The sequence below is a fragment of the Apodemus sylvaticus genome, chromosome 22 (assembly GCF_947179515.1).
Source record: "Apodemus sylvaticus chromosome 22, mApoSyl1.1, whole genome shotgun sequence".
In the NCBI taxonomy this organism is placed as follows: Eukaryota; Metazoa; Chordata; class Mammalia; order Rodentia; family Muridae; genus Apodemus; species Apodemus sylvaticus.
The window spans coordinates 30,356,360-30,383,341 of record NC_067493.1 but is presented as its reverse complement, the minus strand read 5'-3'; the positions used below and the strand labels follow the sequence as shown (position 1 = coordinate 30,383,341).

Below are 26,982 nucleotides of genomic sequence, written 5' to 3'. Positions count from 1 at the left end.
ATGCACCTGATCCCAAACTTTTCCATGGAAACCTGGATGGTCCTGGTTATCATCCTAGTGCTCCTAGACCTGTGAGTAAACTGCCCAGTATCCTCTCCTTAGTGATCAGGACTTGGGGGATGTGAATCAGATAACTGTTTCCTTTACTTGTTTGGAAAATAAAAAGAAGAAATTGCTTGAAAATGGTATGTACAAAGACCTAAGATGTTTCATTTGGTCCCATGAAAATCCCTCCTAGGGGATAAGCATACATTCCTCTTCTACTAAACTCCACATTTTGTAGAGCAGAGGATTGAGTGACCTCAGTTAGACCTGGATTATCCTCCAGTTGAGTCTCACTACTAACCCAGATTAACTACCCAGGGCTCAGTGAAGCAGATTACAAATAACTGGTCACTGTGTTTGATAGGAGGCCTCCTCTGCAAGGTCTCAGGATTGTTGCTTCTGTGAGGATGGGAAGAGGTTTTGTGTTGTCTTCACCTCTGTTTTCTCTGATGCAGGAGACATAGAGTGTTGTTCCATGGGCATATGGCTAGTTTTTGCTCCATTTTCTCACCACAAGGACCATTTATACAATTCCCCTAGAATATTACATTTAGTCATTTAATTTTTTTGTTTTGCCAGTACGCATGCAAGTATGTGGACTACGTGTGTGCTTGGTGCCCATGGAGGTCAGGAGAGGACATCGTATCCCTTGAAATTGGAGTTACAGATGGCTGTGGGCCACCATGTAGATGCTGGGGAGTGAATCTTAGTCCCCTGTAAGAGCAACAGCTGCTATTAACCACTGAGATACCTCTCTAGCACCCCTAAATGATGAATTTTGAGAGGAAAAAAGGCCTAACCATGATTAATTCTTTTCACCATTTTCAAACATCAATATAGGGAGCTACACTTCTCCTGCTATGAAATCTACTGGCATCCTCAAAGGGCAGACACTCTGAAACAATTTGGATTTTAAATATTTTCCTTCTAAGTTCTACTGGGTGTGTCAGTCAAAACGTCTATTTCAGTACTTCCTTTCCATGATAGGATGCCTTCATAATGATATACAGGAAGAAAGAGGTTATCCTGAGGTCCAGGATAACAAATGTGACACCATGGACAACTCATTCTCCTACCTATGTGATTTTCCATGCGTTCATACCTGTGTGAGTGCCTGTGCATGTGTGATTCTGTCTATGTTTGTATGTGTATGTGTGTGTGTGTGTGTGTGTGTGTGTGTGTGCACCTTTGAAACTATGGATAATAGATGCTCCCCCTCACCAAACACTTCACATTTAACTTCTATCACCATTTTATAATAAAAGGTAGATACACATGGTAATGTGAAAATAGAAATATCAAACACAGTTTTATTCTTTGAAGAAAAGGCTAAGCCCACAAGGTGTTGTGGCAACATCTTTTCCATCTGATCATGTTTTACAGTTAAACGGTTTTGTTCCATTCTATTTGGTCCTAAAGATTTTATGAGATATTATTGCAGCCTTCTTTCAGAAGATAATATTGCTCTCGGGATTTGTAACAACAGCCATTGATAAAGTAACTTCATTGGGTTATGTGTGTCAGGGATATAAGCGTAAAGCATAAGAAGATGCAGCTAGATTGTATGCATGCTTTGAAATAAACTTGCTTAGCAGGTTTTTAATTCAACAGTTTTTTCCAGGCCTGTTTTTCAGGTCATGTGAACCTCTCAGAATAGTTGGATAAGGAAAAGAATGGGCCAGTGATAGCATAACTATGAGCTATGAGTCATGACAGCAGTTCTCAACCTGTATTGACCCTTTCACAGGAGTGTCACATCAAATATCCTACATATCCAATGTTTACATTATGGTTGATAATGATAGCAAATTTAAAGTTATAATGTCATGGTTAGGGGTCACCATAACATGATGAACTGTATTAAAGGGTCACAGGATTAGGGAGGTTAAGAACCACTGTTAGGCATGAATAAGGAAATATCCTTCTCCTCTCAGGGAAGAACTCTCAGATACACTTGTGTGTTGAAGCCCCCACTAAAGATCAGTACAGGAGCAGAAACAATGGTATACAATCAATTTCCTAAATGACATAAAAACTTGAATTGTATAAAATTATTCTAGCATAAATCTCAAATTACCAGTGAAGTTGTGGGACATTTGTAAATAATTTACTTTGGGACTTATATCCCAAGAATTCATTTACATTTTAGCTAACCTTTGTGGATTTAGTATATCTCTCAGAGAATGTGAAGATAAAAATGAAGATCAAAAGTAATTGGTGCAGTTATAGCTTTTGTTGTTACTTGTTGCTTACATGTTGTGGCCCCTCCAGCTTGAATGTTAAAATTTCTGTGTTTGTGACTGGTAATGCACAGGGATGATCTCTAATAACTCAACCTCTCACATTACAGTTATGGAACCTACACACATGGCAATTTTTAAGAATTTGGGGATTTCTGGACCCAAACCACTGCCTTTCCTGGGCAATATCCTTGCATACCGCAATGTAAGTATTGCTTGCGCTCCTTACCAGTCTTGTGGTTGTCAAAACAAGCTTAGTTTTTGCAATTAGAAATGGTGAATCTTGGCTTCTCAAAACTTGGGTTTTATTTTGGAATTCTTCATTGAGAGTATCAGGGATGGAACCTGAGGAGACCATAGAGGAATGATGCTTTCTGTCTCTTTTAGGCTCTTGTTAGTTACCTTTCTTTAGAGCTCAGAAGCATGTGCCAGGCCTCTTATATCAACTAACTACCAAGATGAACTCTCATAGACATTGACTCCACAGGCCAATCTGATCTTGAAAACTACAACTGTTCTGTGGAGATTCCCTTCTCAAGTCTGTCAAGCTCTGTCAAGTTGATAATTAAAACAAACTAGGACAGGAAGTAAAACGTTAAAGAAAATACTTAATATTTTCCTTAAATATTAAGTATTTAAAGGGTTTTATTATTATGAAGGGTTTTATTACTATGAAGAAACATAATGATCATAACTCTTATAAAGGATGATATTTAATTGAGGCTGGCTTACAGTTCAGAGGTTTAGTCTATTATTATCTTGATGGACAGTATGCCAGGATGCAAGCAGAAATGGTGCTGGAGTGGGAGTTAAGAGCTCTACATCTGGATCTGCAGTCAGCACTAATTGACTACCATAGTGCATGGCTTGAGCATCTGAGATCTCAAAACCAGTGACCATTTCCTACAAGGGCACACCTACTAGTGGCATGCCCTATGGGCCTAGGGGAACATTTTTCTTTCAAACCAACACAACTTGCAATGTTTAGTATAGTTCTGGCATCTCCTCTTTCTGTGTTCACTCTAAACCCTGAGAAATAAGTTCTCTGTCGTTTTCTGCTTACTGCTTTTTTTTTCACCAGCAATGTGCCTGAGACTTGCACATGCTCTAGATTTAAAGAGGTACTGAGTTTGTTCCATCTTCCAATTCCTCTGGTTTTCTAGGGAGAACTTATGAGGTGAATACAAAGGACATTAAATATGGAGATACACAATGATGCCTGTCCCTGAAATTCTCCTTCATGCTCACTTAGCTCCTGTTTCCTCTTGTGCCTATGAAAGGACTCAGAGTCCTTAAGCATTTAAGGATGACATGTGGAAAAGCAAACACACTTCAGAGAGACATGCTATTCACTGTTATTTATAGACAAAAGAGGCTATGTTTGTACCATGTTGGGAGAAAACTTTGAACAAAGTCAAAGTTCTCATTTCAGGTATCATCTGTATTCTCTCTCCTATCCACTCATATATGTAAGACCTCTCTTGACTACTATTTTAAGTAGATTGCTCTAATCTAATTGGGGAACAAACTTGTGGCTCATCTGGTAAATGTGTCTGCTACCAACACTAACCACCTGATTTTCATCCTTAAAACCCAGATGGTGGGAGGACAGAATTAACTACCAAATGTGGTCTTCTGTTCTACACACACACACATACACACACACACACACACAGTCAAAGTAAAAACTAATAATAATGTGTTTTCATTTCTTTTCTCTTTCCAGGGATTTTGGGAGTTTGATAGACAATGCCATAAAAAATATGGAGAAATATGGGGGTAAGCATTCTGGAACCATCCAGTGGTTTACTTAAAATAAGTATATATCTCATTTCCAGAAAGGCAACTGTAGGTGATAATCTCTTAAAATGAAGATTTGATTTTATTTTAGAGGTTTTTACTACCACCAGTCCCAAATGTCTCCAGATACCATGGTTCACAGACTGAATTAGTCTGAGAAAGTTGTGCATTTTGACTTTTCTCTTAGACTTGATGGTCCAAGGATGGATCACCTGATTTTTCTTCCCAGTGTCTGGCTATTCAGTTCAATATTCATGAATGCGACACCCAGATTAACAAATGTTCCCATTTATTTCTAATTATGATCTCTTTGTAGAACTACTTTGTGCTTACCCCTCCCTGCATGAGCTACATTATACTTCATTTCATGAGACTTCTTTGATTTGGGGTTAGAAATCCTAACTTGAATTAGGACCTGCTCATATAGTTGTGTATTGCATGATTTAGATTGTGAGACTTGAAAACCTGAATCAACATCTGTGTTCCTGGGCATGAGTGCAGCTATAAAATCTAGATAGTTGGTTAAATACTCTCTAATTTCCCAATGCAGGTTTTATGAGGGCCGCAACCTATTTTGGCTATAATGAATCCAGAACTAATAAAAAAAAGTGCTGGTGAAGGAATGTTATTCTACCTTCACAAACCATCGGGTAGGCACCAGTTTTTAAATCACATTTATTCATATATTTATGCACTGGAGGTGTTTGTGTGTGTTTGTGTGTTTATGTGTGTTCGTGTGTGTTAGATGTATAGTGTATGACAGATGTGTATAGATGTCCCTGACCAACTCATGTAAGGAAGCCAGAGAAGGATGTCAGTTACCCAGTTCTTTTATACGCTCATTCCTTTATGATGGAGTCTCTCACTGAACTTGAAGTTAACCTGGCAGGCAGAAGCCCCCAACATATGCCTGTCTCTGCCCATCACACAGCTGGGGTTACAGACACAGCTGGCCATGCACATCTTTTGAAGCTTGTGCTTGGGATTTGATCATACACAGCAAGCACTTTAATCACTGAGCCATCTCTCCAGTGCCACATTTATGCACTAGTTTTTTATCTTGAAGTAATTATACCTTCATAGGTAACTGGGCACAAAAGTACAAGAAGTTTTCGTTTGCCTTCTCCCATTTTATCCAGTGGTAATATCTGTAACTTAGTATGTATCTGTAAGAGCTAATAGAATCCATACATATTATTCAGTTATCATCTATTTTATTTGCTCATATTGTGTATTGCCATACAGAATTAATACATGTATATCTATCTTAATAACCAACAGCTAAGACTGTTCCTTCAACATGGATAAGGCTTCCTATTGCTAGTCTGATAAAGTAACCATTTAAAGATTCTTCTTAATAGAAATCTATCTTCATTTACTCCCCTTATTAGCATATTTTATTATACAAAATAATGGGTTTTCTAATGACATTTCTTACTGTATATAATGTACTTTTTCAATTTTTTATTAAATTATTTTATTTATTTACATTAAAAATGTTACTCCCCACCTGGTCCCCACTCTCTGAGTTCTTCATCCAATCCTCCTCCCCTTTGACTCTAAGAGAGTTCTCCTACACACACCCAGCCAACACATGCACACACACACACACACACACACACACACACACACACACACACTCCCACCTCACACCCACCCCTATTATCCCCCTTGGGTCATCAACTTTCTGCAGGATTAGGCACATCTTCTCCCACTGAGGCTAGACAAGGCAGTCCTCTGCTACATATGTGCTAGGTGACACAGACAAGCCCATGTATGCTCTCTGGCTGGTGGCTTAGTCTCTGGCAGCTCTGAGGAGTCTGAGTTAGTTGATATTGTTCCTCTTCCTATGAGTTTGCCACCCCCCCCCAACTCCTTCAATTTTTCCCTGAACACTTCCATTGGGATCCCTCATCTCAGTCCAATAGTTGACTATACAGTCATAAATATTTTTAAATAAATGATACCTGTGTTTTTATACCTGTGGAGTTTTCAGACCTGTATATGGCAATATTTCTTTTACTTTGGATTCTAGAACTTTGGTCCAGTGGGAATTTTGAAAAAAGCTATAACCTTATCTGAGAATGGAAGAGATTAAGAACATTGCTGTCTCCAACCTTCACCAGCGGGAAGCTCAAGGAGGTAATGGTGTAATAAGCTTTTCATTGAAAATGGGAAGAACAGATCTGGGAACAAGTAAAATAGAGGATCACAGCCCTTTTCCAATCAGTGTCCTCTGAACTGAAACCTCCTAACAATGGCCTTTTGTGTTAATATGATTTCTTGATTCATCCTTGGGAAGGCTATGCCCACTGGGAATTGAGTTGCCTCATATCACAACAGATGTTATTTTGTTCTACATGTAGATGTTCCCCATCATTAACCAGTATGCAGATTTGCTGGTGAAAAATGTGAAGCACGAAGCAGAAAAAGGCAATCCCATCACCATGAAAGAATAAGTACCAGCACAGCATTAATTTTGTATTGATCTGACAAAATACTCGAACAAAAGCAACAAGGAGATAAAGGTTTTATTTTGGCTTAAATTTCCAGCGAGATAAAGTCCCTCATAGCAAGAAGACATGTTGGCAGGAGCAGGAGGCTACCTGATCACACTGCTTCTAACACTCAAGAAACAGGAATCCCAGCCTATAAAGACTTAAGATCTAGCTGTAGCAACCTACTTCCTCTAAAGAGGCTTCACCTCCTAAAGTTTAGAACGTTCCCAAAGAGTACTATGGACTCAGAAACAAGGGTTCAAACATGTGAGCTTATAAGAGACATATTTATATTCAAATCACAATAGTTGTTAGTAGATATCATAACTGCCTACTGGGATTCTAGACTTCACATTGTTAAGTCACTTCAGGAACCAGAAAGAAGTGAGGTTATGGTGTTACAGTTTATTACAACAACTTGGGCTTCTGCTGGGGCTAAGATTGAGGAAGCTGGAGACTTTCCTGTGACAGTGTTATGACTGTAGTAGTACATCCAAAAAAAGGGTATCTCCCAGGAGAAATTAGGATAATGCCTTTGTTTGGGTTTTATGGCTTTGAAGAGACACCATGACCATGGTAGTGCTTATAAAAAAACATTTAACTGGAGCTGACTGAGAATTTTGGAAGTTTAGTCTGTTATCATCATGGTGGGAAGCATGCTAGAGTCCAGACACACATGGTGCTACAGAGCTCTATATCTTGATCAGAAGGCAGAAGGGGACTGCCCCCATTTGGCATGGCTTTAGCATACATAAGACTTCAAAGCCCAACTCTACATTAACACACTTCCTCCAACAAGACCGATCCTCCTAATAGTGCCACTCCCTATGGACCAAGCATTCATACACATGAGTCTATAGGGGTCATACTTATGCAAACCACTACAGGTAGCTATATATAAAAGGATGCCACTTCTTTATATTAGAGCTGTGATTACTCTATTAGTTGTTATTTTGGAGATTCTAGAAAACAAAATTAATAGTTTAGAAAGAAGGATCATGTTTTAAAACACAATTGTTAGTATAGACTTCATGAAAATAACAGCAAAGAAAGCATTCTTTGACATATTAAGACATTGTGTGTGCACCGGAGAAGTGAAAATATAGAACTTAAAGCAATTTGTATCTCATCTTTGGCTTATGAAGAATATCAGTAAATCAGTAAATCTTCTCTAGGATCAGCAAGATGGCTATGTGAGTAAAGGAGGTTACCACCAAGACTGAGGACCTGTGTTTGATCTCCAGAATCCACAAGGGGAAGGAGAGAATTGATCCCTACAAGTTTTCCTCTACACGCGTTCCATGGAGCCAGTGTGGCTACTCAAATACATATATATGCATACACAGACACTCCATAGAAGAGATGCACATATCTGCAATATGCACCCATACTCCATAAATGAAAGAGTAACTATACTGCTATTTCTTTCTTATTCTATTTTTAAAGAGGGAAGTCCATGTAAGGCTGTGGGCTTTGTAATCAGACCATTTTCTTAAATGAACTCTGACTTTTGAGTAATTCAGAAACACTAACATAACTTTCAACCCTTCTAGCAAATGAATAATGTATGTGCACAAAAGTAGAGGTTTTCTCTAATGCATGTAGAGAGAATTTTTTGTGTCTTACCAAGAATGTTATTGGTTTTCACAACTTACAGTAATACTTCTGCCATCTGGGTAATAGAAGTCCCCAAGGGAGGAAGAATAGCAGATCTATCAGTACCTTGAGAATGGCATATGATCTAGAGAATTAGTAAAAATCCTTGACTGTTGTACTGAAGACAATTATATCAGTGATGCACATGTACCTGATAGAACAAGCCTAGGGGACTAAGTAAGGGAAAATTGCATCAGGTACATGTGCATCTACCTCATCCTGGTGAGGCATGGCACCTCCACATCATTCATCTATCTACACTTCACTCACATTGAAGCAGTTTGTCTGAATATAGGTTCCACTTTTCCTATGAATCCTGAATCCATGTCTCTTTATGTCTATTCTAATCCACATCTATTTCTGTGATAAAATATACTGAATTTAAAACAAAAGTTATGAGGGAAAGAGTTCATAATATCTCAGAGTTCTAGGTTTCAGTCAATCATTACAGGGAAGCTAAGGTGGGAATTTGAAGCTCCACAAGTCACATCTGCAGTCAAGAAGAGAGCTAAATAAATAGATACAGATGAGCTCAATTTGCTATTTCTATTCCCATGCAGTCAGGGACCCAAATCAAGAAAAAGGCGCTCACCAAAGTACACTGGATCTTTCCACATTAATTACGACAAATACCTCACAGATATGCCCACATGTCAACTTGTTGTAACAACTCACTGAGAAACTCTTCCCAAACAATTGTAGATTGTATCAAGTTGACAACTAAAATCGACCCTCATAGTGTCTCTGTCACAACTCAACATGAAAACAGTGTAAACACTGTCAAAAAATAAAATACATATGAAAAAGTGTAATATAGGCCTAGATTGACCACAGCAGGGATTCTGACAGTGTCTCCTTCCCTTGGCTTGTGAATTTATTTGCATTTGATTTATTATGTTAGAAGGAATAGGAGGAGGTATAGATGTTAATTTTCACTTCTCTCTTCAGCATCTTTGGGGCCTACAGCATGGATGTGATCACAAGCACATCATTTGGAGTAAACGTTGATTCCCTCAACAACCCACAGAATCCCTTTGTACAAAAAGTGAAGAAACTCTTAAAATTAAATTTATTTGACCCATTCTTCCTTTCAGTGAGTAAGTGAACTAACATTTCATTATTTATTAATTTTTTCATTTATTTTCCAACAGTTTTATACATTTTTTGTATATGAGTACACTAGGTGTCTTCAGACACACCAGAAGAATGCAGCAGATCTGATTACAAATGGTTGTGAGCCACTATGTGGCTGCTAACTGCTGAGCCATTTCTCCAGCCCCCTTTCTTGCATTTTTGTGAACTTTATTTCACATATTTTACCCACTCCAATGAGCTGACTCTTGGCTTTCAGTGATTTTTAAAGATGTTCAGTAGTCAATATTGTCAGCTGTCGAATCTTCTTGTCAACTCAGCAGCCCTGTACATTAGCCATCAACTTCCTAGCTTCTGCATATGTGAGCACCCAGCAGCTTAGTTTCTAATTTCCTGTAAATAGATTTGTATAATTTGGCACCTCTTATGTTTAGTTTCCTAATTTATTTTTCCATAATAATTGTTATGTTTTTTAAAGTCCCTTATATGCTAGAGGAATGGTTCAGGTGTTGAAGTTTGTATGTCTCAATGGATGTTTCAGTATGTCCTTTTTTTTGGTGGCTGAATTTGTCATTGATGGCCATTTAGAATTTTTCAAATTGTTATTAATACTCTTACTATAAATATTTTTATACAAGACTGAACAATAGTTTTCATTTTTTGTACATTTACTCAAGTGGAAATGATGAATTGTACAGTAATGTTTAATATACTTAGTCTATAGAGATAGTTTAGTGGTACAGAGCACTTGCTCTTCCAGAACACCCATGTTCATCTCTGGGATTTATATCAGACAACTTACAATCATTTGTAATGCCACCTCCCGAGAATCCAGTACTTCTGGCATTCAAGGGCACCTTCACTCACATGCATAAAACCACATGCAGACACACACACCTACGTTTAATTAAAAATTATGAAAATAAATTGTAAAATTTTGATACATTTTTCTAATTCTAGAAGTACATTTAATCCAAATATAGAGTTGGTTCTTCTCAAAGAATATTTTACATCTATAAACCAATTTTGCTCATTTTAAATTATATTGATATGTTTTATTACACAGCAGAGCATCCTTGAGGCAAAATTTACTTAGATACAGCAATATAATTCTTAAATATTTATTTATTTCATTTTTGCAGTTGCTTGATTCGATGTAATATTATTTTGTGAGCATTTTGCAACCATATTTACAAGTAATGTTAGTTTGCAGTTTTCTATATCTGAGAGATGTCAGTTTGATCATGGAATTAGAACGGTGTAAACCAAACAAGAATTTTGGAGATGTTCTACTTTACTTCTGATTTTAGAAGTGGATGGGGAAGGGTTCTGACGTATGTATGGATTCTCTGTAAATACTTGGTAGTATTCACCACTGAAATCTTCTAGTCCTAGGTTATTCTTCTGGACTGCCTCCTATCATTAATTCGATCTCATTATGTCACAGGTCTATTATACAGTCAGTTTCTATATTGTGTATATTTCTATGAATTTGTACATTCTTGCTAAATGATGTAAAAAAAGCTAAATGATGTAATTTAAGCAATATTTCTTATCTTCCAATTGTTAATGGAATGCCTTAATAAGCTCTTGTATTTTTTTTGCTCTTGTATTTTTAATAACAGTATTATTACCCTAAAACCTTAACTTTATCAGTAGTGATCTGAGTCTTCACTCTATTTCTAGAAAAATCCCTGCTAACATTTGCCAATCTGAAGATATTTTTTTTGTGGTGGGGGAGGATATTTTATATATTTACATTTCAAATGTTATCCCCTTTCCTGGATTGCCCATTTAGAACCCCCTTCTCCAATTCCCCTTCCCCCTGGTTCATTGAGGATGCTCCCCCTCCCACTCACCCACTCCCACATCACCACCCTGGCATTCCCCTACACTGGGGAATCAACCCTTCACAGGACCAAGGGCTTCTCCTATTTATGCCACATAATGCCATCCTCTGATACATATGTGGCTGGAGCCATAGGTCTTTCCATATGTGCTCTTTGGTTGGTGGTTTAGTCCCTGGGAGCTCTGGGGGTGGGGGCTGGTTGGTTGATATTGTTGTTCTTCCTATGGGGTTGCCAACCCCCTCAGCTCCTTCAGTCCTTTCTCTAACTCCTCCATTGGGGACCTGTCGTCAGTCCAATAGTTGGCCACAAGCATCCATCTCTGTATTTGTCAGCCTGTGGCAGAGCCTCTCTGGAGACATCTATAACAGGCTCCTGACAACAAGCACTTCTTGGCATCTGCAATAGTGTCTGGGTTTGATGTCTGTATATGGGATGGATCCCCAGGAGGGGACAGTCTCTGTATTATCTTTCCATGAAGATATTATTAAAGAAGCATCTCTTGCTGTTTTCCTCTGTTTTTGTTTTATTTTATTTCATTAGTTTCTTGTTTGATCATCACCCCCTCTCTGCCTGAAGTATATTTTCCCTTATCTCTTTTTTTTTACTTTTTAAATTTATTTTCCCTATTCACTTTACATCCCACTCACTGCCACTCTCCTACAGTCCATCCCACTTGTCCTTCCCTCTGATTGGGTGAGGGCCCCTGGGTATACCCTCACCCTCCCACATAATGTCTTTGTGAGGCTAAGTGCTGCCTCTTCCACTGAAGCCAGACATAGCATCCCAGCTAGAAAACATATCCCACATACAGTCAACAGTTATTGGGATAGCCCTAGCTCCAGTTGTTCAGAACCCACATGAAGACGAAGCTGTACATCTGCTGCATATGTGTGGGGAGGCATAGGTCCAGCACATGTATGCATTTTGGTTGGTGGTTCAATCTCTGAGAGTTCCAAAAGTTCAGGTTAGGTGATGTTATTTCTCTTCCTGTGGAGTTCCTATACCCTTCAGAATCCACAATCTTTCCTCTTATTCTTCCATAAGAGTTCCCAAGCTCCATCCACTGTTTGGCTGTGGGTGTCTGCATCTGAGTCAGATGCTGGGAGGAACCTTTGTCAGAGGAAAACCATGCTGGAAGCATAACAGAGTATCATTAATAGTTTCAGAGGTTGGTACTTTCCCCTGGGATGGGTCTCATGTTGAGCCAGTTATTAGTTGGTCATTCCCTCAGCCTCTGCTCCATTCCCTATCCCTGTTTTTATTGTAGATAGGATAAATTTGAGGTCAAAAGTTTTGTGGTTGGATTGGTGTCTCCATCACTCCACTGAGGTCCCTACCTGGCTACATGAGATGGTCTCTCCAGATTCCATACCCCAAATGCTGTGAATCACAGCTAAAGTCACCCCAATTGACTCTTGGGCACCTCTTGCATCCCATGTTTCTGTCTCATCCTGGAGATGCTCCCCACCTCTACACCCCTGTCAGTTGCAGATTTCCATTCATTCTCATGGCCAACTGGACATCTCTCCTGTCCCTGTCCCACCACACTCCTGATCATAAACTCTCCCAGCCCATCCCTCCTCTTTCCCTCTCCCTCCCAGTTTCCTCCTTCCATCTGCCCCTAAGCATCATTGTTTGTGTCTTTCTTCCTGTTTAACTTCTTTGTGTCTGTGAAATATAGCATAGGTAGCCTGTATTTTATGGCTAAGGTCCACTTAATAGGTGAATACATACCATGCATGTCCCTTTGGAACTGGGCTACCTCACCCAGGATGATATTCTCAAGTTTCCACAATTTAGCTGCACCATTCCACAAAAACTAATGATGTTTTTGTTTTCAATATCTAAATAATATTCCTTTGTGTAGATGTATCACATTTTCTTTATCCATTCTTCAGTTCAACATCAAGATTGTTTCTAGTTTGTAGCTATTATTAATAAAGGTCTTATGAATATAGCTGAGAAATTGTCCTGTGGGAGAGAGGAATATCTTGGCCCAGGAGTGGTATAGCCAGGTCTTGAGGTAGACATATTTCCACATTGTTTAAAATAGGTGTTCACTGACTTAGAACTTCAAGAAGCAGGATGGACTATGTGGCCATCAAGTTTCCAAGAAATAATTGTTTCAATCTCTCATGTTGCCACTGCTGAGCCATTGCACTTGGCTTTTACCTTGAATTTTGGGAACTGAACCCAGATCCTCACATTTGCAAAGCAAGCTCATCACCCCCTGAGCCATCTCTTCACCCCTAAAAGCTCTTTCTTGAACACTATTAACTGCAACACTCGACTAAACCTTGATTTATTCTAACAGACATTAGTCTTGCATTTAAAGATGACAACAGGCGACACTAATATCACTGATATGTTGGTAACATAAACTGACTTGCCCTTTTCCAGCCAATGGTCTGGAACCTGAGCAGTAACACAGAAGGAATGCATTTTGGTTGACATCCTGATGACTTTTGTTGTTCTGAGTGTCAGACTAAATGTAATTATTCCAGGTAAATTTTGTATTTTCTTCATGATTTCTTTTTTTCTCCTCTAGTACTCTTTCCATTCCTTACCCCAGTTTTTGAAGCACTTGAAATAACCATGTTTCCAAAAGATGTTATGAGGTTTTTTAGAACTTCTGTAGAACGAATGAAAAAGAACCGCATGCAAGAAAAAGTAAAGGTAATAGCTGGTCACAAAATGATATTCATTTGTTGACGGTGTTAATATGAATGTGTGTATACATTTGCTCGATATAATTTTTAAAAATAGACAAGGTTAAGAACATGGAAATAAGCTGGGCGGTGGTAGCACACGTCTTTAATCCCAGAACCCAGGAGGCAGAGGCAGGCGGATTTCTGAGTTCAAGGCCAGCCTGGTCTACAGAGTAAGTTCTAGGACAGCCAGGGCTACACAGAGAAGCCCTGTCTCAAAAAACCAAAAAAAAAAAAAAAAAGGAACATGGAAATGTTTATATTTTGAAAAAACTGAGGCATTTGGAATAGAGATATTAAATAAGCCAAGGAGAAAATGTTTAAAAATAAATGAGAAATAATATGACTGATATGGCACGAAATAAATGTTTTTGAGGTGAGAACTTTACATGCCAAAAAACCCTTGCATACAATCTGTGAGGATGTAAATTAGTTAGGAGTATTTTGGAAAATTCCAATTATGGATATATTTCAGGTTAGGACCATATACATGGGTTGAAAAACACGTCATCCTTGAATAGTGGTTCAAGTTATCATGGGTAAATCACTCAATCCTATCCTAGAGTTGTGTATTGGGAACAGAGTTTATGCCTTTAATGTTGGATCAGGAGGTCCCAATGTTGCAACCATTATAAATGGCTCATTTCTTCAAAGATTAAGATCTGTGATATTAGTTCATACAACTGACTTTGCACCTTTCAAAATCTTTTCTTTCAGCAAAGATTAGATTTTCTTCAGCTGATGATAAACTCCCAGAGTTCTGGAGACAGAGAGTCTGATCAAGGTAAGCAAAGATTGGGTCAAATGTACGGACAAGCAACCACAAATACATATATGTTTCTGGAAATAAGAGGCTTTCCATGAAAATGAACAAGTCTGTAAATTATGGAATAATGTTTTTGAATATTATATATACTGCCAGAATAAATTTCTACAAGCACAGTATTGTCACTGTGTTTAAAGCCTGAAAGGTAGTAATAGCTTATGATTCAGGCTATAATCAGTGGCCACTGGATCTTGTGCCAAAGAACAAAATCTCATTCTCATCTACAACCTCTGAATCAGAAGCTTTGCCTGGAGATTTGCATCTAGACATCCAGTGAGCAGGCATACCACAAAGTGAGGATAGTCCCTGGAAACACGGGGTGCTATTCTACCCAGACGTTGATTTATAGTCGAGCTTTGATTTCCTGTCTAGTTGATAAAAGAATGAGTGGAGAAAGCCTGGGTACTAAACACATATTCCATTCTTTTCAATTCTTTCCCTACTTAATTTTCCATCATGGATGGCTTTTGGGAAAAACATTGCAGTGATAGTTGAAGAATAATGGCTTTTTAATTCTACCAGGTCCTGTGCAGCTGTAGTCCCATTATAAAGAAGAGACATATGGCTCTCTTTTTTTTTTTACTTCTTCATTTCTCTCCCTTTCTTCCTGCCTCTCTTTCATTGTTTATTCTTTCCTCACTCCCTTCCTTCTCTCATCCTCCAACTTCTCCCACATGTTTCTCTCTTCTACCCCCCCCCCTCTCTCTCTCTAACATAATCATACATTAAACCTGTTCCTTTATCATAGAGATTTATTTTGACACACAGATTCAATTACATTTGTCTAGCGTAGAAGCACTTTCTTTTTTTAACTTTTTTATTCGATACATTTTTTATTTACATTTCAAATGATTTCCCCTTTTCTAGCCCCCCAATCCCCGAAAGTCCCATAAGCCCCCTTCTCTCCCCCTGTCCTTCCACCTACCCCTTCCCACTTCCCCATTCTGGTTTTGCCGAATACTGCTTCACTGAGTCTTTCCAGAACAAGGGGCCATTCCTCCTTTCTTCTTGTACCTCATTTGATGTGTGGATTATGTTTTGGTTATTCCAGTTTTCTAGGTTAATATCCACATATTAGTGAGTGCATACCATGATTCACCTTTTGAGTCTGGACTACCTCACTTAGTATGATGTTCTCTAGCTCCATCCATTTGCCTAAGAATTTCATGAATTCATTGTTTCTAATGGCTGAATAGTACTTCACTGTGTAGATATACCACATTTTTTGCATCCACTCTTCTGTTGAGGGATACCTGGGTTCTTTCCAGCATCTGGCAATTATAAATAGGGCTGCTATGAACATAGTAGAGCATGTATCCTTATTACATGGTGGGGAATCCTCTGGGTATATGCCCAGGAGTGGTATAGCAGGATCTTCTGGAAGTGAGGTGCCCAGTTTTCGGAGGAACCGCCAGACTGCTTTCCAGAGTGGTTGTACCAATTTGCAACCCCACCAGCAGTGGAGGAGTGTTCCTCTTTCTCCACATCCTCGCCAACACCTGCTGTCTCCTGAATTTTTAATCTTAGCCATTCTGACTGATGTAAGGTGAAATCTATTTTTTACTTTTTCATTTCTCTCCCTTTCTTCCTGCCTCTCTTTCATTGTTTATTCTTTCCTCACTCCCTTCCTTCTCTCATCCTCCAACTTCTCCCACATGTTTCTCTGTCTCTGTCTCTGTCTCTGTCTCTGTCTCTCTCTCTCTCTCTCTCTCTCTCTTCCCAACATAATTATACATTAAACCCGTTCCTTTATCATAGAGATTTATTTTGACACACAGATTCAATTACAATTGTCTAGCGTAGAAGCACTTTCATTTGAACTTCTAAATCTTTTCTTAGGTCAATGAAATGTTAATTTTTTTAGAACTTAGCAGCATTGTGTCCCTACTTATCTACCACATCAGACAGCAGGGTTCTGAGGTTTTTGCCTCCATACTCTACTTTCATGTATTAGTTATTTTCTTGTTGCTGTGACAAGATATATGACAATCAGAAATCAAAAGGAAGGAGGGTTTAATTTGACTTGTGGTTCAAGCTGATCCCTCATTCATTTTTGGAGACTTAACAACACATAGAACTAGGCATGATCACAGAAAGTGCCTACAGAGGCTAAGAAGTGTGGCCAGGCAACCAAACCTCAAGGTCCCATCCCAGTGACCCACATCATCCAAAAAGGCTACAACCTTCACAACCATTACCACCATCTAGGGACCAAGATGAGCTTGATGAAGTACATTTATTAGAATATGGTCAGTCACCACCCAGTAGCTTTTTATTTGGCATAATTAATATTTATCATCATTAATTTGGGAAGGCTAGTAATCCTTGCTTATCAATTGAAACTGTTCAGAAATATATTGAACGCCATAAAAGCTCTTACTTTGATTTGAAACATACAAATGTGTATTTCAACTTCACTGATGCTGTGAGTCCGCAGACTATACTCTGAGTATCTTTAATACCATTGTCTCAGGTGATTTAAAGTATATTTACTTCTCAGATCTGTTAATGTCCATGTACTCAAGCCTTCATATTGAATGCTCACTCAAAGTAGATTCAGCTATATTTTGCCCAGAACTATTTAATTTGTCCTAAGGAAGAATACTAGTCCCCATGTTATTTTTAATAATAGAATTCCAGGGTCTGACTAGGTGCCTCCAGGGTTAAGAACTGTTACTCCACAGGCACAAGACCTTCAGTTTGAATTTCCCCAGCACCCACATAAAAAGGCCAAATGTAACTGGACATCCTTGTAACCCCAGCATTTGAGAGCAGAGATCGGAGAATCCTAAAGATTTTTGCCTAACCAGTAGAGCTGAAAGAGCAAGCTTCCAGGTCAGTAAAAGACCCTATTGCAAGGAAATAACACAGAGAAAGACATACAAAATCATACTGGCATGGAAGTATGAACTTTGACCAGTTAAGTATCCTGATAATCAGCTCTGCTGATGGCTGCAAGGCATCCTGATTTTGCCCCCACACCATGAATCACATGAATATACCCCCCCACACACACATACACACACACAACACTCACATAGATACTCTATTCACCCATACATGCCATACATACATACCACATTCACACATATACCATACTCACACACATGCCATACATACATACCACATTCACACATATACCACACTCACACACATACCACACTCATACACACTCACATACACTCTCTTATACTCATACATACACCACTCATATATTCATACATACACATACACACAAACACCAAATATAGCACACATACAAAAGCACACATATACTAAATATACCATATATACACAAACACTCACATGGTTTTTATGGCTTGCTCCTCATCTAAACCATGTTTTATACTCAACTCCCTCACCTAAAATCTTATGACCTGGTGTGATGGAATGGTTCAACAGATAAAGACACTTGCTTCCAAGTCAAAGACCTGAGTTCAAACTCCAAGACCCAAATAGTAGTGAAAAACTCACACTTGCAAGGTTTCCTCTGTCTTCTAAACACAAAACTGACTTCTAGCTTCGGCATGCTAGAATCTACTCACACATTGAATCCATCAATCAATGTACAGATAAATGAAACAAATTGTGCTTCCTTTCCCTCCAGGTTTATCCGACCTGGAGATTGTGGCTCAGTCCATTTTCTTTATTTTTGCTGGCTATGAGACCACTAGCAGTGCTCTTTCCTTTGTTTTGTATTTGCTGGCCACTCATCCTGATGTCCAGAAGAAACTGCAGGATGAAATTGAGACAGCTCTGCCCAATAAGGTGAGGGGAAGGGACCTGGAGAGGGCAGTGAGAAGAAGTATTGACACAAATGGTTTCTTATCACATCTAGTGAGAAATTTCAACAAATTTATTAGTTTCTTCACCATCTTTATTTAAGAAGGTTCTGAAAAGAAAAATTAATGAGAAACAGGCACCAGATGCTGATATTAGTAAAAAAAAAATCTTGGTAGACAAATGCTGGTATAGATTTTTCCATTATCTATCACCAAAAATTACCGAGAAACATTCACAAATCAGAGTAGCAAGGATTTATGAGCACTAATTAGTCACATCTCTGGGCGGTCAATTCTTTTGATGTCGTGCACTGTACTGTTACTTGCTGTTGGCTGAGTGTGACTGGCCTTGGTTGAGCTGAGCTAGGCAGATGGATTTGGTGCAACCCCACATATCTATTTCCACTAATAGGTGACCCCTGACTTATGCTCTTAACTCTACACTATGTTCAGTCCAAAAATCCCATACAGTACTAGGAGGCCATAAATGTGAGGTTGTCTCGTCTCAGGGGTGGTCTGTCTGACTTATCATTCTCTTCAGGCTTCATTTACAGTTATGGAGGTTAAGACATCCTCTTCTGTCCCCCCAAAGCACAAGAACTCGCATGCACAAATCTCAACACAGATAGATACAAATAAATAAAAATAATTTTTAAAAAAATAGAAATTTGTCCTTGTCTATATATTGTAGACTTTCATATACATGTGTAGCTTCTCTGTGTAAAGTAACCCTAACTGTGGCATGTTGTCATGTAATTGTCATTATTTATTAGTAGCATCATTGACATGAGAAAGAAAAAGGAGTACATGATAATTTTAAGGATTATCTTTTTAAGGATAATTTTAAAGATATTCTTCTCAATGGGATATTGAACCGGTCAAATGATATGAGTTATTAAAATGCTGTATATAGGCTAAATGTTTTTATCAAAAGTAATTATTCCATGGAAGTCTGAATAAAACCCCACAACAGTACTTTGTAGATGAAAATTAACTCTATCCTTCTACCTCCCACTCCCTCCTCCTCTCTTTCCCTCTCTTCCTCCCTCTTCCATCCCACCCCTCCAGACACCTGTAACCTATGATGTCCTGGCAGAGATGGAATACCTGGACATGGTGGTGAATGAAACTCTCAGATTGTATCCAGTTGGTGGAAGACTGGAGAGGGTCTGTAAGAAAGATGTTGAAATCAATGGAGTGTTCATTCCCAAAGGGACTGTGGTGATGGTACCAACCTTTGCTCTTCACAAAGATCCTAAGTGCTGGCCAGAGCCTGAGGAGTTTTGCCCTGAAAGCTACAAAGATGTGGGAAATAGAAACTACCCCAAGCCAGACTAGTCCAAGCATGATGTGTTGTCTCTTTGTATTGAATTAATGTTTGTAGCAACAACAGTCTGTCTCTCTGTCTGTCTGCCTGCCTGCCTGTCTGCCTATGTAAACTTTTAGGAAGGCATAGCATCTGCCATAATTTCCTTAGTACTATCTTTTTTAATGTATTGTGCTTTTCATTCATCTCACGTTTTTTCTTTCCATTTCCATTAGCTGTTCTATCACCTATAGAGAGCATTTGAGTCTCCCATTTCATTAGAGTTTGCCTCCTAGATATTCTATTATGGCTGTAATAGTTTTGCTGTATACCTGGAGGCCCTTCTCCCTTATGATTAGAGCAACCCTGCTAAGGACAGAGGAACCCATAGGCCCTCACATTCTTGTCTGTAGCTGTCATCCCACCAGCTCCCTCACTAGCCCTTCTAAGGTTATGCCACATATTTGTCTAGAAGCCTTTATACGTGGCTCAATTTTGGAGCTAAAGTCAGTCTAAGGTTTGAGTCTTAAGAGAATGGGAATTTAGAAATGTGGCTAAGCAAGTCAGAGGACCTATGATCTAGATATGTACTGACCCCTAACTGTATACTTTATGCTCTCAGAGTCCATATCTTAGTGATTGTGGCATGCCTATTGCCACCATAATATTTACCAAGGGAGTCAATTGACCTTGATCCATTCTAGATGACTTCTGTGTTCCCTCCAGTCTCGGAAATCCCACCTCCTATAGTAATGTGACTATAAAAGAACAAACTACCAATTATATTTATTTTTGATTTCTTTAAAGTGAAACGGGTATTACATGCCTACTTTGTATGAAGAACTACTCCAAACACTGATAAAATCTAAATATTAATATAGGTTTAATATAAGAATGTTTGACAAATATAAAACAGTAATCTATAGACATTAATATACACTCCAAATGGAACTCTATGTGCCCAGCAACCATTCACTGGTATCAGCTGTTACACATTCAACTTCCACATTCTTTCTCTGTCTAAACTATCCATGTGGTGTATGTGTGTGTGTGTTTGTGTGTGTGTCTGTGTATGTATAAGAAACATGTTTGTGAAAAACATATCACCCTACTTCCCTTCCTTTCTTATTGTGTATTTAAGTCAACTATTTTAACAAAATATACAATGTCACCCTACTTTTTAATGTCATCCAAGTTTTTTTTACATATGCTTCCTTGAGTATAAAATTCTAGAGGGGTAGACACATTTTAATTGAAATATTTCACAATTTTCTTCAATATATAAAATACTGGGTTAAAAAGAAATAACCATATTACAATTGTCACCTTCCTCAAATCATTATTCTTCTCTTAAGTATTTAAATAGAATCAAATTCAATTATTATTTTGTTAAAATATTTGACTTAAATATTCAATAATAAAGTAAGGGAAGTAGGATGAACCAAACAAAGAAGGAACAGAATCAGAATTAAACAAAGGGAGAAAGGAGAAAAAGGAGAAAGAATGGAGAAGAGGGGAGGAGAAAAAAATGGAAGAGGGAGAATAAAAGGAGGGAAGCTGGGAGGAAGAGAGAAAAGATCTGGGAAAAAAGAAAGACAGGCAATGTAGTTGAAAGGAAAGGAATAATCGAGAGGTGAGGAGAGAATCATAGAGTGAAAGAGAACAAACTTTCAATAATTGTAGACATTATATCCTCTGAGCCCAATGGGCAGTGAACAATAGAAGTATTGAGGCCAAGACTTGCTTTCCTTTCATTGGTCTTGTTTCTTAAACTATGTGTGGTGGACCATTCCTTTAATCCCAGCACTTGGGAGTCAAAAGCATGTAGATCTGTGAGTTTGAGGCTAACTTGTGCTACCAGAGAGTGTCAGACCAGCCATGACTCCCTACTACAACCTTGTATCAAAAGAGATTGATGATAGATTGATAGATAGATAGATAGATAGATAGATAGATAAATAGATAGATGGATGGATGGATGGATGGATAGACAGACAGACAGACAGACAGACAGATAGATAGATAGATAGATAGATAGTAGATAGATATGATTAGATAGATAGATAGATAGATAGATAGATAGATAGATAGATAGATAGATAGATAGAAAATAAATACTTTGAACAGCATTCTAGATACAGGGAAAAGCGTCTCCATGATAAAGGGAAGGAGAGAGGCCTGTAACCTACAACTTGTATAGTATATCACACACTCCAAGGCCTAGGTAATGTCACAGAAGAGGGGGGTGACAGACTATAGTGGCTAGAGGTTTGGCCAGTGTGCTATAAAATGTCTTCTGGACAAGGCATGGCTGTTTCATCATAACTGCAACGAATTTTTGACAACCTGTAAAAGACATGAACACAATAAAAAAAAAATGAGTCATGAAAGCAGGAGGACTACTTTGGAAGAATGGATCAAAGAAATGGGATCATAATGTGTTGTATATAACTAAAAAAAACCCTACCAAAAAGCCCCTGGAAGATTTTTTTTATACTACTAGCATTTTTAATTCACTTTACATCCCAATTACTGCAACCATTCCTTTCTCCCCCCACACAGTCTCTCCCTCTCCCCCTACCCCTTTCTCTTCTGAAAGGGTGGAAGCCATCCTTTCGATATCTCCTTACCCTGACACATCAAGTGTTTGTAGGGCTAGGCCCATACTCTCCCACTAAGGCAAGACAAAACAGTGCAGTTAGGAGAACAGATTTCACAGACAGGCAATGGCTTTAAGGATGGCCCCTACTCCAGTTGTTGGGGGACCCACGTGAAGTCCATGCACCATATCTGTTACATATGTGCAGGCAGGCCTATGTCCAGCCTGTGAATGCTCTTTGATTGTTGCTGCAGTCTCTGAGAGCCTCAAGGCTCCAGGTTAACAAACTCTGTTGGTCTTCCTCTGGAGTTCCTATCTCTTTTAGGGCCCTCAATTATCCCCCCACCCCTTCCATAAGACTCCCCAAATCCAATTTCTAGCTGTGTGTCTCTGCATCTGTTTTAGTCTGCTGCTGGTGCTGATTATAGGTATGTAAGAGATATCAAACAAGAGGCAGTTGTGGAGACTATGCATTAGATCTTCATCTAAGATAAGTTAATAACTTATAATAACATATAATAACTTATAATAACCTGTGGGACCAGGTTCAGCAAGAAAAATCAGGACAGGATCAATCCTTACACGTACCTGCACTTTGGGAATGGACCCAGGAACTGCATTGGCATGAGGTTTGCTCTCATGAACATGAAAGTTGCTCTTGTCAGAGTCCTACAGAACTTCTCCTTCCAACCTTGTAAGGAAATTCAGGTCAGTGTAATGTCTCAATAAGTCACATGTAGTTTGGTATGTTAATTGGGGGCGTCTATATGCAGAGAAATGTATGCTTGATTGCTTTTTATTTATTCTATGAGCCAAGCAACTACTTTTGTGAAATCTGTTGAAGCATAAGTTGTTCAGTTTAGAAACTGTATCTTTTCCTTTTTTTATTTTCTTTTTTTTATTCGATATATTTTTTATTTAAATTTCAAATGATTTCCCCTTTCCTAGCCCCTCACTCCCAGAAATTCCCATAAGCTCCCTTCTCTCTCCCTGTCCTCCCACCCACCCCTTCTCACTTCCCTGTTCTGGTTTTGCTGAATACTGCTTCACTGAGTCTTTCCAGAACAAGGGGCCACTCTTCCTTTCTTCTTGTACCTCATTTGATGTGTAGATTATGTTTTGGGTATTCCAGGTTTCTAGGTTAATATCCACTTATTAGTGAGTGCATACCATGATATCTTTTGCTTTTTAAAAAAATAAAATAAAATAAATAAAAAATAAAACAGGACAACAATTTTCTAAATTCAGAGGCTGGAGAGTAGTTCATTCAGGGAAATATCTGCATTGTAAGCATGAATACCCAAGTTTTATCCTTGAAGCCCAAATTTTTAAAAACGTCTATGGCTCCTAAGGAACAACACTGAGGAAAGAGTAGTTTTCATGTGCTTATGTGTCATATTCATCCTTAATGAATCTATTTCTTGCTTCTGTGCTTGGTGACACCTCATTGTTTGGACCTCACTGTGCTTTATGCAACTGTTGCAGATTCCCTTAAAACTAAGAAAGAAAGGATTTTTTCAACCAGAAAAACCCATCATTCTAAGGGCTGTATCAAGAGACTGAACCATATGTGACTTGACATATGGAACTTGACATTGCACCTACTGTAACACAGTTTCTCAGGGCACCAGAAGCCGACTCATTTGTGAAGAAAGTGCAGAAATGAAGATGGGATTGATTCTCTTCATCTACGGGGGACTCTGGGCCTTCGCCAAGCTGCTCACTTCCTCTAGTCACCAAAGTTCAACAATCACATGCTTCCCAAAATAGACAAAAGCAAGAGTACTTTGTGTGTATGTTTTTATTTCAGTGCATTTTACTTTGGATTTTGTTATGTTGAGTTAGCTGGTTCATTGTTTTGGAAACAGTGTCACATTTACCCCAGGCTGGATTTGAACTCACTACATAGCAGTGGATATCCTGGAGCCCTTTATACCACCTTCCAAATGCTGAATTATAGTTCTGCACTACTCATCTCAGCTAAACTATCACCTCCCAGAAAGATAGGCAGCTGTCTTTGTTAGGTAACAATGGTGTACTTCTTTGACTGGATGTTTTTGCCCACTTAGAATACATAGGCTGTGAATATGGCTGTGTGTATAAATTCCTCATTGTGTAAGTGAAAGAACTAGAATTCAAAGCCCCTGAGCAAAGTTAAAAGATGAGAAAGCTTGAAGGTCACACACAATCCCAATCCTGAAGAGGCAGGGACAGATTATCTCTGTGCAAACTGACTAGCTAGACTAATCAATTAGTCATCTCTATGCCTCAGTAAAGTGGAAAGAGATAGAGGGAGCCTTGGTCAACTTTGAACTCACACAAGTACCCTGTGCATATGTGTTTTCACTCTCACACACACATGTCCCCACACATGCATATCTGCACACAAGCACACATATATATGCAAATTAATTAGCCAACAGATTATGACTTCTGAAATTTGAATGTAATATGCAAATTGTTCAGAGCAATGCTTTCCTTGTGCTACTGAAGGGAATTCATTTAGCCAGTGGAAGTCAGATTAGCTTTCCCATGAGCCATAGCACATAAGATATCAATTTAAATAATAAGTTGCACTCTGAGTGCAATCCTAATGTCAACAGGTGAATGGATCAGAGGGATTTAAGGAAGAGAATTGGACACTGACCTAACCAACTCCATTTTGTCCCATTTCTGCCTCTTTGGATGTTTCTTTCTGAGTTACTCCCCCATGCATTTACCTTAGACTATAAGAATGATGTGACTACTTGATAAGCACTATAGAACAAGACCACGTTCTCTTAGCAATGAAACCTACAGAACAGATCATGTGTGCAAAAACACAGAGAGGCACACACTCACTCTCACACTGAGGGTAACTATCTCTGATGGCAAGGTGTATCACAGAGTAGGAGCAACCAACACATGGGAATGAAAATGATGACAGCAACAAGAGCTTCTCTAGAGGCCCCTGCAGAAGCAAACATGCAATGGGATGTTTTTCTTAGACTATTGATTTAAGACTTATTGGTTTTCTTATACTATTGGTTTATGTAACTAAAGATTACTTTTCTACACTTCATACATACCTGACTTAATTAGGGTTTCTATTGAGGTAATGAAGACCCATGACCATATGCAACTCGTGGGTGAAAAGGTTTATTCATCTTTGAGTCAGTCAACCATCCAGAGAAGTCAGGACAAGAATTCAGGTCAAGAACCTAGAGGTAGAAATTCCATGAAAGAACACTGCTTACGTACTTGTTCCTTGTGGCTTGCTCAGCATTCTTTCTTATACAACTCAGTACAACTTTCCCACAGGTGACACTCTCCACAGCTAGCTGGGCTCTCCCACATCAATCATTAAGAAAATGCACTACATATTTGCCTATAGGCCAATCCTTCGGCAGTAGTTTTCTCCATTAAAATTCCTTCTTCCCGGATGACCCTAGATTGTATCAAGGTGAAATCTATTACTAGCCAGCACAATACCTTAAACACATACTCTGTTTCTTTCCATATGTTCTCAAAGCCCAAGGGCTAAGGAGATGAAACACGGAGTAAAGTACTGGCCATGACAGGATAAAGACATGAAGCAATTCCCCAGCAATCACAGAAAAAAGGCAGGAGTCTCCTTGGGCTGTTTGGTCAGTGTAGCCAATTGGTAAGAGACACTGCCTCAAAAACTAGCATAGAGAGCAATAGCAGAAGACACTTGGTGTTGACCTGTAACCTACATGCATTCTCAAAGGTGTGTGCAACCACATGCATATACATACAACACATTCACAGCCTCAAAGCTCCTGTTAACCGACTTGTTGTTAAGGAACCCCTTTGCCTGTTCTCAACTTGGTCTCATTGATCAAATCTGCTCCCTTTGTCCTCTACCTCTATTCATCTCTTTAATTATCATAATTCTATCCAGTGGGGATTCTCAGAACCCAGACTTCTGCTCTAACCCTGGCATTAGATCAATAGCAAGACTGTATTTATTTCTGAGCTTAATGCTTTCTCTGCTGTTATGTAAAATTGGACTTTGACTTGCTAGGGATACAGAAAGGATAAGTATATCAATACTGATAAGTCTGTGTGTTTCACGCACCTGTGTCATTAATTTTACTTAGACTTGCTGTAAACATCACCTAGTCATCTCAGACTGCAATCTGAATTTCTTCTGGCTGCAACTAGCCTCTGGCCTTGGGCTGTGAGTCATCTGTGTACTTTAAGTATTTTTAGCAAGTTGTGAAAGACATGTGGTAAATGATTCAGTAAATGTGGGGTGGGAGGGTGAGAGTGCTACAGTTATTGGATATATTTCTGTCACCTAATATCTGTCTGTATATCTGCAGCTCCACTCTCAGTATTCTCTTCTTGTTTAAAGCTACCATTTAAAATAGAACAAAGTTCAGAAAAAAAGCATGCCTCTCTTTATGGCACTTTATAAGCTGAGGCTTTGCATCGGATTGGCCACAGTGCTGGCTGGGTTTTAGTTTCAGGAAATGACTAAGCTATCTATCCTTACACAGTTAGACTATAGGCCTATAGGTGGATAGGACAGATGAAGTTCATGTTAACCCTATTTCAAGATCCTCACATGCAAA

General features: G+C 38.8%; 1 pseudogene; it reads left to right on the top strand.

Moving 5' to 3' along the window:
* On the top strand, positions 1-23,965 carry LOC127672707 (cytochrome P450 3A9-like; annotated as a pseudogene).
* The last annotated feature ends 3,017 nt before the right edge of the window (positions 23,966-26,982 follow it).